The sequence below is a fragment of the Taudactylus pleione genome, unplaced genomic scaffold (genome assembly GCF_031769625.1).
Source record: "Taudactylus pleione unplaced genomic scaffold, aTauple2 ptg000612l, whole genome shotgun sequence".
NCBI classification, from domain to species: Eukaryota; Metazoa; Chordata; class Amphibia; order Anura; family Myobatrachidae; genus Taudactylus; species Taudactylus pleione.
The window spans coordinates 2,586,854-2,601,530 of NW_028285014.1; the positions used below are offsets into that span (position 1 = coordinate 2,586,854).

The following is a 14,677-nucleotide window of genomic DNA, read 5'->3' on the forward strand; positions in this document are numbered from 1 at the left end:
CAACAACATCGGATGGGAGGCTTTTCTATTTATCAACTACCCTTTCTGTGAAGTAATTTTTCTTCAAATTTCCTCTAAGTCTACCTCCCTCCAGTTTCAGTGCATGTCCTCATGTTCTTGTACATCTCTTCCTTTGAAGAATAAGTATTGTTTGCACAAAATTCTTTTAGTATTCAGTAATCTAAACATAAAACACAAGAATAATTGGCATCGAAAGTATTTTAAGGCTCTTAGACTTTACATATAACGTGATATACAATTTACTTCTAAGACAAACTAATCTGTTCTGCTAGGATGAAGACCTTAGTAAATGGTGGCAACAGTAATTTTGAAGGATAACACTTTAGCTTGAGCTATTTTTCCTAAGTAATGTTATTTAAGAAACAGCTTTTAGAGGAAATGCATTAATCTAAGATCTTGATTTAATGACCCCTTTTTCAACAAGTCCAAATTATTTGTCAAAATCACAATCAAAAATATAAATAGTAAAATGATAAACCCTAACAGGAAGCAGGTTTGGACATACTGATGTGCTTGTCAGGATGGCCGAGCGGTCTGAGGCGCCAGACTCAAACTTCTACTCTTCCAGTTAATGGGAATTCTGGTCTCTGTAAAGAGGTGAAGGTTCAAATCCCACTTCTGACAATATTTTCTTGCTCTTTGGTTATGTTTTACACTCAAAATGACCGACATTGAGAAGTATGCTCAGGACATCCACAGTCTTTCAATCTTTCCTCTCCCAGACATTGATATCTTGATCCCATTTATTTCTAAGCAATATGAAGCACAATGATTGAATGAATTAAAGGGTATAGAAACTGTTAAAGACCTAAGAATTGATCGATTTTCCCATCTACATTCCAATCAAGATCAAATTACATTAGACTTAAATTAATTAAATTATTCTTAAATGATAAAGACACTATGATTAGTTTTAAAATTCTAAAGTTCAGTTCATGTAGAAATTGGCGGTTGAAATAATGTTTTACATAGAAACAGAGTTTGATGGCAGATAAGAACCACTTTGCCCACGTAGTCTGCTCCTTTTCATGTATCCTCTAGGCAACTTCAACCCTATTTGCTCCTTACATTTCTCTTAAGGATATTCTTATGCCTATCCCAAGCGTGTTTAAATTGTTTCACCATTTAGCTTCAACAACATTGGATGGGAGGCTTTTCTATTTATCAACTACCCTTTCTGTGAAGTAATTTTTCTTCATATTTCCTCTAAGTCTACCTCCCTCCAGTTTCAGTGCATGTCCTCGTGTTCTTGTACATCTCTTCCTTTGAAGAATAAGTATTGTTTGCACAACATTCTTTTAGTATTCAGTAATCTAAACATAAAACACAAGAATAATTGGCATCGAAAGTATTTTAAGTCTCTTAGACTTTACATATAACGTGATATACAATTTACTTCTAAGTCAAACTAATCTGTTCTGCTAGGATTAAGACCTTAGTAAAGGGTGGCAACAGTAATTTTGAAGGATAACACTTTAGCTTGAGCCATTTTTCCTAAGTAATGTTATTTAAGAAACAGCTTTTAGAGGAAATGCATTAATCTAAGATCTTGATTTAATGACCCCTTTTTGAACAAGTCCAAATTATTTGTCAAAATCACAATCAAAAATATAAATAGTAAAATGATAAACCCTAACAGGAAGCAGGTTTGGACATACTGATGTGCTTGTCAGGATGGCCGAGCGGTCTAAGACACCAGACTCAAGATTCTACTCTTCCAGTTAATGGGAATACTGGACTCTGTAAAGAGGCGTAGGTTCAAATCCCACTTCTGACAATTTATTTTTGCTCTTTGGTTATGCTTTACACTCAAAATGACCTACATTGAGAAGTATGCTCAGGATATCCACAGTCTTTCAATCTTTCCTCTCCAAGACATTGATATCTTGATCCCATTTATTTCTAAGCAATATGATGCACAATGATTGAATTAATTAAAGGGCATAGAAACTTTTAAAGACCTAAGAATTGATCGATTTTCCCATCTACATTCCAATCAAGATCAAATTACATTAGAGTTAAATTAATTAAATTATTCTTAAATGATAAAGACACTATGATTAGTTTTAAAATTCTAAAGTTCAGTTCATGTAGAAATTGGCTATTGAAATAATGTATTACATAGAAACAGAATTTGATGGCAGATAAGAACCACTTGGCCCATGTAGTCTGCTCCTTTGCATGTATCCTTTAGGCAACTTCAACCCTATTTGCTCCTTACATTTCTCTTAAGGATATTCTTATGCCTATCCGAAGCGTGTTTAAATTGTTTCACCGTTTAGCTTCAACAACATTGGATGGGAGGCTATCAACTACCCTTTCTGTGAAGTAATTTTTCTTCAAATTTCCTCTAAGTCTACCTCCCTCCAGTTTCAGTGCATGTCCTCGTGTTCTTGTACATCTCTTCCTTTGAAGAATAAGTATTGTTTGCACAACATTCTTTTAGTATTCAGTAATCTAAACATAAAACACAAGAGAAATTGGCATCAAAAGTATTTTAAGGCTCTTAGACTTTACATATAACGTGATATACAATTTACTTCTAAGACAAACTAATCCGTTCTGCTAGGATGAAGAGCTTAGTAAAGGGTGGCAACAGTAATTTTGAAGGATAACACCTTAGCTTGAGCCATTTTTCCTAAATAATGTTATTTAAGAAACAGCTTTTAGAGGAAATGCATTAATCTAAGATCTTGATTTAATGACCCCTTTTTGAACAAGTCCAAATTATTTGTCAAAATTACAATAAAAAATATAAATAGTAAAATGATAAACCCTAACAGGCAGCAGGTTTGGACATACTGATGTGCTTGTCAGGATGGCTGAGCGGACTAAGGCGCCAGACTCAAGATTCTATTCTTCCAGTTAATGGGAATTCTGGTCTCTGTAAAGAGGCGTGGGTTCAAATCCCATTTCTGACAATATTTTCTTGCTCTTTGCTTATGTTTTAGACTCAAAATGACCGACATTGAGAAGTATGCTCAGGACAGCCACAGTCTTTCAATCTTTCCTCTCCCAGACATTGATATCTTGATCCCATTTATTTCTAAGCAATGTGAAGTGCAATCATTGAATGAATTAAATGGCATAGAAACTGTTAAACACCTAAGAATTGATCAATTTTCCCATCTACATTCCAATCAAGATCAAATTACATTAGACTTAAATTAATTAAATTATTCTTAAATGATAAAGACACTATGATCAGTATTAAAATTCTAAAGTTCAGTTCATATAGAAATTGGCTATTGAAATAATGTATTACATAGAAACAGAATTTGATGGCAGATAAGAACCACTTGGCCCATGTAGTCTGCTCCTTTTCATGTATCCTTTAGGCATCTTCAACCCTATTTGCTCCTTACATTTCTCTTAAGGATATTCTTATGCCTATCCGAAGCGTGTTTAAATTGTTTCACCATTTAGCTTCAACAACATCGGATGGGAGGCTTTTCTTTTTATCAACTACCCTTTCTGTGAAGTAATTTTTCTTCAAATTTCCTCTAAGTCTACCTCCCTCCAGTTTCAGTGCATGTTCTCGTGTTCTTGTACATCTCTTCCTTTGAAGACTAAGTATTGCTTGCACAACATTCTTTTAGTATTCAGTAATCTAAACATAAAACACAAGAATAATTGGCATCGAAAGTATTTTAAGGCTCTTAGACTTTACATATAACGTGATATACAATTTACTTCTAAGACAAACTAATCTGTTCTGCTAGGATGAAGACCTTTGTAAAGGGTGGCAACAGTAATTTTGAAGGATAACACTTTAGCTTGAGCTTTTTTCCTAAATAATGTTATTTAAGAAACAGCTTTTAGAGGAAATGCATTAATCGAAGATCTTGATTTAATGACCCCTTTTTCAACAAGTCGAAATTATTTGTCAAAATCACAATCAAAAATATAAATAGTAAAATGATAAACCCTAACAGGAAGCAGGTTTGGAAATACTGATGTGCTTGTCAGGATGGCCGAGCGGTCTGAAGAGCCAGACTCACGGTTCTACTCTTCCAGTTAATGGTAATTCTGGTCTCTGTAAAGAGGTATAGGTTCAAATCCCACTTCTGACAATATTTTCTTGCTCTTTGGTTATGTTTTACACTCAAAATGACCGACATTGAGAGGTATGCTCAGGACATCCACAGTCTTTCATTCTTTCCTCTCCCAGACATTGATATCTTGATCCCATTTATTTCTAAGCAATATGAAGCACAATGATTGAATGAATTAAAGGGCATAGAAACTGTTAAAGACCTAAGAATTGATTGATTTTCCCATCTACATTCCTATCAAGATCAAATTACATTAGACTTAAATTAATTAAATTATTCTTAAATGATAAAGACACTATGATTAGTTTTAAAATTCTAAAGTTCAGTTCATGTAGAAATTGACTGTTGAAATAATGTTTTACATAGAAACAGAATTTGATGGCAGATAAGAACCACTTGGCCCATGTAGTCTGCTCTTTTTCATGTATCCTTTAGGCAACTTCAACCCTATTTGCTCCTTACATTTCTCTTAAGGATATTCTTATGCCTATCCCAAGCGTGTTTAAATTGTTTCACCATTTAGCTTCAACAACATCGGATGGGAGGCTTTTCTTTTTATCAACTACCCTTTCTGTGAAGTAATTTTTCTTCAAATTTCCTCTAAGTCTACCTCCCTCCAGTTTCAGTGCATGTCCTCGTGTTCTTGTACATCTCTTCCTTTGAAGAATAAGTATTGCTTGCACAACATTCTTTTAGTATTCAGTAATCTAAACATAAAACACAAGAATAATTGGCATCAAAAGTATTTTAAGGCTCTTAGACTTTACATATAACGTGATATACAATTTACTTCTAAGACAAACTAATCTGTTTGCTAGGATGAAGACCTTAGTAAAGGGTGGCAACAGTAATTTTGAAGGATAACACTTTAGCTTGAGCCATTTTTCCTAAATAATGTTATTTAAGAAACAGCTTTTAGAGGAAATGCATTAATCGAAGATCTTGATTTAATGACCCCTTTTTCAACAAGTCCAAATTATTTGTCAAGATCACAATCAAAAATATAAATAGTAAAATGATAAACCCTAACAGGAAGCAGGTTTGGAAATACTGATGTGATTGTCATGATGGCCGAGCGGTTTGAGGCGCCAGACTCAAAGTTCTACTCTTCCAGTTAATGGGAATTCTGGTCTCTGTAAAGAGGTGAAGGTTCAAATCCCACTTCTGACAATATGTTCTTGCTCTTTGGTTATGTTTTACACTCAAAATGACCGACATTGAGAAGTATGCTCAGGACATCCACAGTCTTTCAATCTTTACTCTCCCAGACATTGATATCTTGATCCCATTTATTTCTAAGCAATATGAAGCACAATGATTGAATTAATTAAAGGGCATAGAAACTTTTAAAGACCTAAGAATTGATCGATTTTCCCATCTACATTCCAATCAAGATCAAATTACATTAGAGTTAAATTAATTAAATTATTCTTAAATGATAAAGACACTATGATTAGTTTTAAAATTCTAAAGTTCAGTTCATGTAGAAATTGGCTATTGAAATAATGTATTACATAGAAACAGAATTTGATGGCAGATAAGAACCACTTGGCCCATGTAGTCTGCTCCTTTGCATGTATCCTTTAGGCAACTTCAACCCTATTTGCTCCTTACATTTCTCTTAAGGATATTCTTATGCCTATCCGAAGCGTGTTTAAATTGTTTCACCGTTTAGCTTCAACAACATTGGATGGGAGGCTATCAGCTACCCTTTCTGTGAAGTAATTTTTCTTCAAATTTCCTCTAAGTCTACCTCCCTCCAGTTTCAGTGCATGTCCTCGTGTTCTTGTACATCTCTTCCTTTGAAGAATAAGTATTGTTTGCACAACATTCTTTTAGTATTCAGTAATCTAAACATAAAACACAAGAATAATTGGCATCGAAAGTATTTTAAGGCTCTTAGACTTTACATATAACGTGATATACAATTTACTTCTAAGACAAACTAATCTGTTCTGCTAGGATGAAGACCTTAGTAAAGGGTGGCAACAGTAATTTTGAAGGATAACACCTTAGCTTGAGCCATTTTTCCTAAATAATGTTATTTAAGAAACAGCTTTTAGAGGAAATGCATTAATCTAAGATCTTGATTTAATGACCCCTTTTTGAACAAGTCCAAATTATTTGTCAAAATTACAATCAAAAATATAAATAGTAAAATGATAAACCCTAACAGGCAGCAGGTTTGGACATACTGATGTGCTTGTCAGGATGGCTGAGCGGACTATGGCGCCAGACTCAAGATTCTATTCTTCCAGTTCATGGGAATTCTGGTCTCTGTAAAGAGGCGTGGGTTCAAATCCCATTTCTGACAATATTTTCTTGCTCTTTGCTTATGTTTTAGACTCAAAATGACCGACATTGAGAAGTATGCTCAGGACATCCACAGTCTTTCAATCTTTCCTCTCCCAGACATTGATATCTTGATCCCATTTATTTCTAAGCAATGTGAAGTGCAATGATTGAATGAATTAAAGGGCATAGAAACTGTTAAACACCTAAGAATTGATCAATTTTCCCATCTACATTCCAATCAAGATCAAATTACATTAGACTTAAATTAATTAAATTATTCTTAAATGATAAAGACACTATGATCAGTTTTAAAATTCTAAAGTTCTGTTCATATAGAAATTGGCTATTGAAATAATGTATTACATAGAAACAGAATTTGATGGCAGATAAGAACCACTTGGCCCATGTAGTCTGCTCCTTTTCATGTATCCTTTAGGCAACTTCAACCCTATTTGCTCCTTACATTTCTCTTAAGGATATTCTTATGCCTATCCGAAGCGTGTTTAAATTGTTTCACCATTTAGCTTCAACAACATCGGATGGGAGGCTTTTCTTTTTATCAACTACCCTTTCTGTGAAGTAATTTTTCTTCAAATTTCCTCTAAGTCTACCTCCCTCCAGTTTCAGTGCATGTCCTCGTGTTCTTGTACATCTCTTCCTTTGAAGAATAAGTATTGCTTGCACAACATTCTTTTAGTATTCAGTAATCTAAACATAAAACACAAGAATAATTGGCATCAAAAGTATTTTAAGGCTCTTAGACTTTACATATAACGTGATATACAATTTACTTCTAAGACAAACTAATCTGTTTGCTAGGATGAAGACCTTAGTAAAGGGTGGCAACAGTAATTTTGAAGGATAACACTTTAGCTTGAGCCATTTTTCCTAAATAATGTTATTTAAGAAACAGCTTTTAGAGGAAATGCATTAATCGAAGATCTTGATTTAATGACCCCTTTTTCAACAAGTCCAAATTATTTGTCAAGATCACAATCAAAAATATAAATAGTAAAATGATAAACCCTAACAGGAAGCAGGTTTGGAAATACTGATGTGATTGTCATGATGGCCGAGCGGTTTGAGGCGCCAGACTCAAAGTTCTACTCTTCCAGTTAATGGTAATTCTGGTCTCTGTAAAGAGGTGAAGGTTCAAATCCCACTTCTGACAATATGTTCTTGCTCTTTGGTTATGTTTTACACTCAAAATGACCGACATTGAGAAGTATGCTCAGGACATCCACAGTCTTTCAATCTTTACTCTCCCAGACATTGATATCTTGATCCCATTTATTTCTAAGCAATATGAAGCACAATGATTGAATTAATTAAAGGGCATAGAAACTTTTAAAGACCTAAGAATTGATCGATTTTCCCATCTACATTCCAATCAAGATCAAATTACATTAGAGTTAAATTAATTAAATTATTCTTAAATGATAAAGACACTATGATTAGTTTTAAAATTCTAAAGTTCAGTTCATGTAGAAATTGGCTATTGAAATAATGTATTACATAGAAACAGAATTTGATGGCAGATAAGAACCACTTGGCCCATGTAGTCTGCTCCTTTGCATGTATCCTTTAGGCAACTTCAACCCTATTTGCTCCTTACATTTCTCTTAAGGATATTCTTATGCCTATCCGAAGCGTGTTTAAATTGTTTCACCGTTTAGCTTCAACAACATTGGATGGGAGGCTATCAACTACCCTTTCTGTGAAGTAATTTTTCTTCAAATTTCCTCTAAGTCTACCTCCCTCCAGTTTCAGTGCATGTCCTCGTGTTCTTGTACATCTCTTCCTTTGAAGAATAAGTATTGTTTGCACAACATTCTTTTAGTATTCATGTAATCTAAACATAAAACACAAGAATAATTGGCATCGAAAGTATTTTAAGGCTCTTAGACTTTACATATAACGTGATATACAATTTACTTCTAAGACAAACTAATCTGTTCTGCTAGGATGAAGACCTTAGTAAAGGGTGGCAACAGTAATTTTGAAGGATAACACCTTAGCTTGAGCCATTTTTCCTAAATAATGTTATTTAAGAAACAGCTTTTAGAGGAAATGCATTAATCTAAGATCTTGATTTAATGACCCCTTTTTGAACAAGTCCAAATTATTTGTCAAAATTACAATCAAAAATATAAATAGTAAAATGATAAACCCTAACAGGCAGCAGGTTTGGACATACTGATGTGCTTGTCAGGATGGCTGAGCGGACTATGGCGCCAGACTCAAGATTCTATTCTTCCAGTTCATGGGAATTCTGGTCTCTGTAAAGAGGCGTGGGTTCAAATCCCATTTCTGACAATATTTTCTTGCTCTTTGCTTATGTTTTAGACTCAAAATGACCGACATTGAGAAGTATGCTCAGGACATCCACAGTCTTTCAATCTTTCCTCTCCCAGACATTGATATCTTGATCCCATTTATTTCTAAGCAATGTGAAGTGCAATGATTGAATGAATTAAAGGGCATAGAAACTGTTAAACACCTAAGAATTGATCAATTTTCCCATCTACATTCCAATCAAGATCAAATTACATTAGACTTAAATTAATTAAATTATTCTTAAATGATAAAGACACTATGATCAGTTTTAAAATTCTAAAGTTCAGTTCATATAGAAATTGGCTATTGAAATAATGTATTACATAGAAACAGAATTTGATGGCAGATAAGAACCACTTGGCCCATGTAGTCTGCTCCTTTTCATGTATCCTTTAGGCAACTTCAACCCTATTTGCTCCTTACATTTCTCTTAAGGATATTCTTATGCCTATCCGAAGCGTGTTTAAATTGTTTCACCATTTAGCTTCAACAACATCGGATGGGAGGCTTTTCTTTTTATCAACTACCCTTTCTGTGAAGTAATTTTTCTTCAAATTTCCTCTAAGTCTACCTCCCTCCAGTTTCAGTGCATGTCCTCGTGTTCTTGTACATCTCTTCCTTTGAAGAATAAGTTTTGCTTGCACAACATTCTTTTAGTATTCAGTAATCTAAACATAAAACACAAGAATAATTGGCATCGAAAGTATTTTAAGGCTCTTAGACTTTACATATAACGTGATATACAATTTACTTCTAAGACAAACTAATCTGTTCTGCTAGGATTAAGACCTTAGTAAAGGGTGGCAACAGTAATTTTGAAGGATAACACTTTAGCTTGAGCCATTTTTCCTAAGTAATGTTATTTAAGAAACAGCTTTTAGAGGAAATGCATTAATCTAAGATCTTGATTTAATGACCCCTTTTTCAACAAGTCCAAATTATTTGTCAAAATCACAATCAAAAATATAAATAGTAAAATGATAAACCCTAACAGGAAGCAGGTTTGGACATACTGATGTGCTTGTCAGGATGGCCGAGCGGTCTAAGACACCAGACTCAAGATTCTACTCTTCCAGTTAATGGGAATTCTGGTCTCTGTAAGGAGGCGTAGGTTCAAATCCCACTTCTGACAATTTATTTTTGCTCTTTGGTTATGCTTTACACTCAAAATTACCTACATTGAGAAGTATGCTCAGGACATCCACAGTCTTTCAATCTTTCCTCTCCAAGACATTGATATCTTGATCCCATTTATTTCTAAGCAATATGAAGCACAATGATTGAATTAATTAAAGGGCATAGAAACTGTTAAAGACCTAAGAATTGATTGATTTTCCCATCTACATTCCAATCAAGATCAAATTACATTAGACTTAAATTAATTAAATTATTCTTAAATGATAAAGACACTATGATTAGTTTTAAAATTCTAAAGTTCAGTTCATGTAGAAATTGACTGTTGAAATAATGTTTTACATAGAAACAGAATTTGATGGCAGATAAGAACCACTTGGCCCATGTAGTCTGCTCCTTTTCATGTATCCTTTAGGCAACTTCAACCCTATTTGCTCCTTACATTTCTCTTAAGGATATTCTTATGCCTATCCGAAGTGTGTTTAAATTGTTTCACCATTTAGCTTCAACAACATCGGATGGGAGGCTTTTCTTTTTATCAACTACCCTTTCTGTGAAGTAATTTTTCTTCAAATTTCCTCTAAGTCTACCTCCCTCCAGTTTCAGTGCATGTCCTCGTGTTCTTGTACATCTCTTCCTTTGAAGAATAAGTATTGCTTGCACAACATTCTTTTAGTATTCATGTAATCTAAACATAAAACACAAGAATAATTGGCATCGAAAGTATTTTAAGGCTCTTAGACTTTACATATAACGTGATATACAATTTACTTCTAAGACAAACTAATCTGTTCTGCTAGGATGAAGACCTTAGTAAATGGTGGCAACAGTAATTTTGAAGGATAACACTTTAGCTTGAGCCATTTTTCCTAAATAATGTTATTTAAGAAACAGCTTTTAGACGAAATGCTTAAATCTAAGATCTTGATTTAATGACCCCTTTTTCAACAAGTCAAAATTATTTGTCAAAATCACAATCAAAAATATAAATAGTAAAATGATAAACCCTAACAGGAAGCAGGTTCGGGTATACTGATGTGCTTGTCAGGATGGCTGAGCGGTCTAAGGCGCCAAACTCAAGATTCTACTCTTCCAGTTAATGGGAATTCTGGTCTCTGTAAAGAGGCGTGGGTTCAAATCCCACTTCTGACGATATTTTCTTACTCTTTGGTTATGTTTTACACTCAAAATGACCGACATTGAGAAGTTTGCTCAGGACATCCACAGTCTTTCAATCTTTCCTCTCCCAGACATTGATATCTTGATCCCATTTATTTCTAAGCAATATGAAGCACAATGATTGAATGAATTAAAGGGCATAGAAACTTTTAAAGACCTAAGAATTGATCGATTTTCCCATCTACATTCCAATCAAGATCAAATTACATTAGAGTTAAATTAATTAAATTATTCTTAAATGATAAAGACACTATGATTAGTTTTAAAATTCTAAAGTTCAGTTCATGTAGAAATTGGCTATTGAAATAATGTATTACATAGAAACAGAATTTGATGGCAGATAAGAATCACTTGGCCCATGTAGTCTGCTCCTTTTCATGTATCCTTTAGGCAACTTCAACCATATTTGCTCCTTACATTTCTCTTAAGGATATTCTTATGCCTATCCCAAGCATGTTTAAATTGTTTCACCATTTAGCTTCAACAACATCGGATGGGAGGCTTTTCTTTTTATCAACTACCCTTTCTGTGAAGTAATTTTTCTTCAAATTTCCTCTAAGTCTACCTCCCTCCAGTTTCAGTGCATGTCCTCGTGTTCTTGTACATCTCTTCCTTTGAAGAATAAGTATTGCTTGCACAACATTCTTTTAGTATTCAGTAATCTAAACATAAAACACAAGAATAATTGGCATCGAAAGTATTTTAAGGCTCTTAGACTTTACATATAACATGATATACAATTTACTTCTAAGACAAACTAATCTGTTCTGCTAGGATGAAGACCTTAGTAAAGAGTGGCAAAAGTAATTTTGAAGGATAACACTTTAGCTTGAGCCATTTTTCCTAAATAATGTTATTTAAGAAACAGCTTTTAGAGGAAATGCATTAATCGAAGATCTTGATTTAATGACCCCTTTTTCAACAAGTCGAAATTATTTGTCAAAATCACAATCAAAAATATAAATAGTAAAATGATAAACCCTAACAGGAAGCAGGTTTGGAAATACTGATGTGCTTGTCAGGATGGCCGAGCGGTCTGAGGCGCCAGACTCAAGGTTCTACTTTTTCAGTTAATGGTGATTCTGTTCTCTGTAAAGAGGTATAGGTTCAAATCCCACTTCTGACAATATTTTCTTGCTCTTTGGTTATGTTTTACACTCAAAATGACCGACATTGAGAGGTATGCTCAGGACATCCACAGTCTTTCAATCTTTCCTCTCCCAGACATTGATATCTTGATCCCATTTATTTCTAAGCAATATGAAGCACAATGATTGAATGAATTAAAGGGTATAGAAACTTTTAAAGACCTAAGAATTGATCGATTTTCCCATCTACATTCCAATCAAGATCAAATTACATTAGACTTAAATTAATTTAATTATTCTTAAATGATAAAGACACTATGATTAGTTTTAAAATTCTAAAGTTCAGTTCATGTAGAAATTGGCGGTTGAAATAATGTTTTACATAGAAACAGAATTTGATGGCAGATAAGAACCACTTGGCCCACGTAGTCTGCTCCTTTTCATGTGTCCTTTAGGCAACTTCAACCCTATTTGCTCCTTACATTTCTCTTAAGGATATTCTTATGCCTATCCCAAGCGTGTTTAAATTGTTTCACCATTTAGCTTCAACAACATCGGATGGGAGGCTTTTCTATTTATCAACTACCCTTTCTGTGAAGTAATTTTTCTTCAAATTTCCTCTAAGTCTACCTCCCTCCAGTTTCAGTGCATGTCCTCGTGTTCTTGTACATCTCTTCCTTTGAAGAATAAGTATTGTTTGCACAACATTCTTTTAGTATTCAGTAATTTAAACATAAAACACAAGAATAATTGGCTTCGAAAGTATTTTAAGGCTCTTAGACTTTACATATAACGTGATATACAATTTACTTCTAAGACAAACTAATCTGTTCTGCTAGGATGAAGACCTTAGTAAAGGGTGGCAACAGTAATTTTGAAGGATAACACTTTAGCTTGAGCCATTTCTCCTAAGTAATGTTATCTAAGAAACAGCTTTTAGAGGAAATGCATTAATCTAAGATCTTGATTTAATGACCCCATTTTCAACAAGTCCAAATTATTTGTCAAAATCACAAACAAAAATATAAATAGTAAAATGATAAACCCTAACAGGAAGCAGGTTTGGACATACTGACGTGCTTGTCAGGATGGCCGAGCCGTCTAAGGCACCATACTCAAGATTCTACTCTTCCAGTTAATGGTAATTCTGGTCTCTGTAAAGAGGTATAGGTTCAAATCCCACTTCTGACAATATTTTCTTGCTCTTTGGTTATGTTTTACACTCAAAATGACTGACATTGAGAGGTATGCTCAGGACATCCACAGTCTTTCAATCTTTCCTCTCCCAGACATTGATATCTTGATCCCATTTATTTCTAAGCAATATGAAGCACAATGATTGAATGAATTAAAGGGTATAGAAACTGTTAAAGACCTAAGAATTGATCGATTTTCCCATCTACATTCCAATCAAGATCAAATTACATTAGACTTAAATTAATTTAATTATTCTTAAATGATAAAGACACTATGATTAGTTTTAAAATTCTAAAGTTCAGTTCATGTAGAAATTGACTGTTGAAATAATGTTTTACATAGAAACAGAATTTGATGGCAGATAAGAACCACTTGGCCCATGTAGTCTGCTCCTTTTCATGTATCCTTTAGGCAACTTCAACCCTATTTGCTCCTTACATTTCTCTTAAGGATATTCTTATGCCTATCCGAAGTGTGTTTAAATTGTTTCACCATTTAGCTTCAACAACATCGGATGGGAGGCTTTTCTTTTTATCAACTACCCTTTCTGTGAAGTAATTTTTCTTCAAATTTCCTCTAAGTCTACCTCCCTCCAGTTTCAGTGCATGTCCTCGTGTTCTTGTACATCTCTTCCTTTGAAGAATAAGTATTGCTTGCACAACATTCTTTTAGTATTCATGTAATCTAAACATAAAACACAAGAATAATTGGCATCGAAAGTATTTTAAGGCTCTTAGACTTTACATATAACGTGATATACAATTTACTTCTAAGACAAACTAATCTGTTCTGCTAGGATGAAGACCTTAGTAAATGGTGGCAACAGTAATTTTGAAGGATAACACTTTAGCTTGAGCCATTTTTCCTAAATAATGTTATTTAAGAAACAGCTTTTAGACGAAATGCTTAAATCTAAGATCTTGATTTAATGACCCCTTTTTCAACAAGTCAAAATTATTTGTCAAAATCACAATCAAAAATATAAATAGTAAAATGATAAACCCTAACAGGAAGCAGGTTCGGGTATACTGATGTGCTTGTCAGGATGGCCGAGCGGTCTAAGGCGCCAAACTCAAGATTCTACTCTTCCAGTTAATGGGAATTCTGGTCTCTGTAAAGAGGCGTGGGTTCAAATCCCACTTCTGACGATATTTTCTTACTCTTTGGTTATGTTTTACACTCAAAATGACCGACATTGAGAAGTTTGCTCAGGACATCCACAGTCTTTCAATCTTTCCTCTCCCAGACATTGATATCTTGATCCCATTTATTTCTAAGCAATATGAAGCACAATGATTGAATGAATTAAAGGGCATAGAAACTTTTAAAGACCTAAGAATTGATCGATTTTCCCATCTACATTCCAATCAA

At 33.9% G+C, this 14,677-nt stretch overlaps 1 non-coding gene across 1 annotated transcript; it reads left to right on the forward strand.

Annotated features, from left to right (window-relative positions):
- Positions 1–14,345: 14,345 nt before the first annotated feature.
- Positions 14,346–14,454, forward strand: TRNAL-CAA (transfer RNA leucine (anticodon CAA)). The gene is made up of 2 exons: positions 14,346–14,383; positions 14,409–14,454. It is a non-coding gene; the product is annotated as a tRNA-Leu (tRNA).
- Positions 14,455–14,677: the final 223 nt, after the last annotated feature.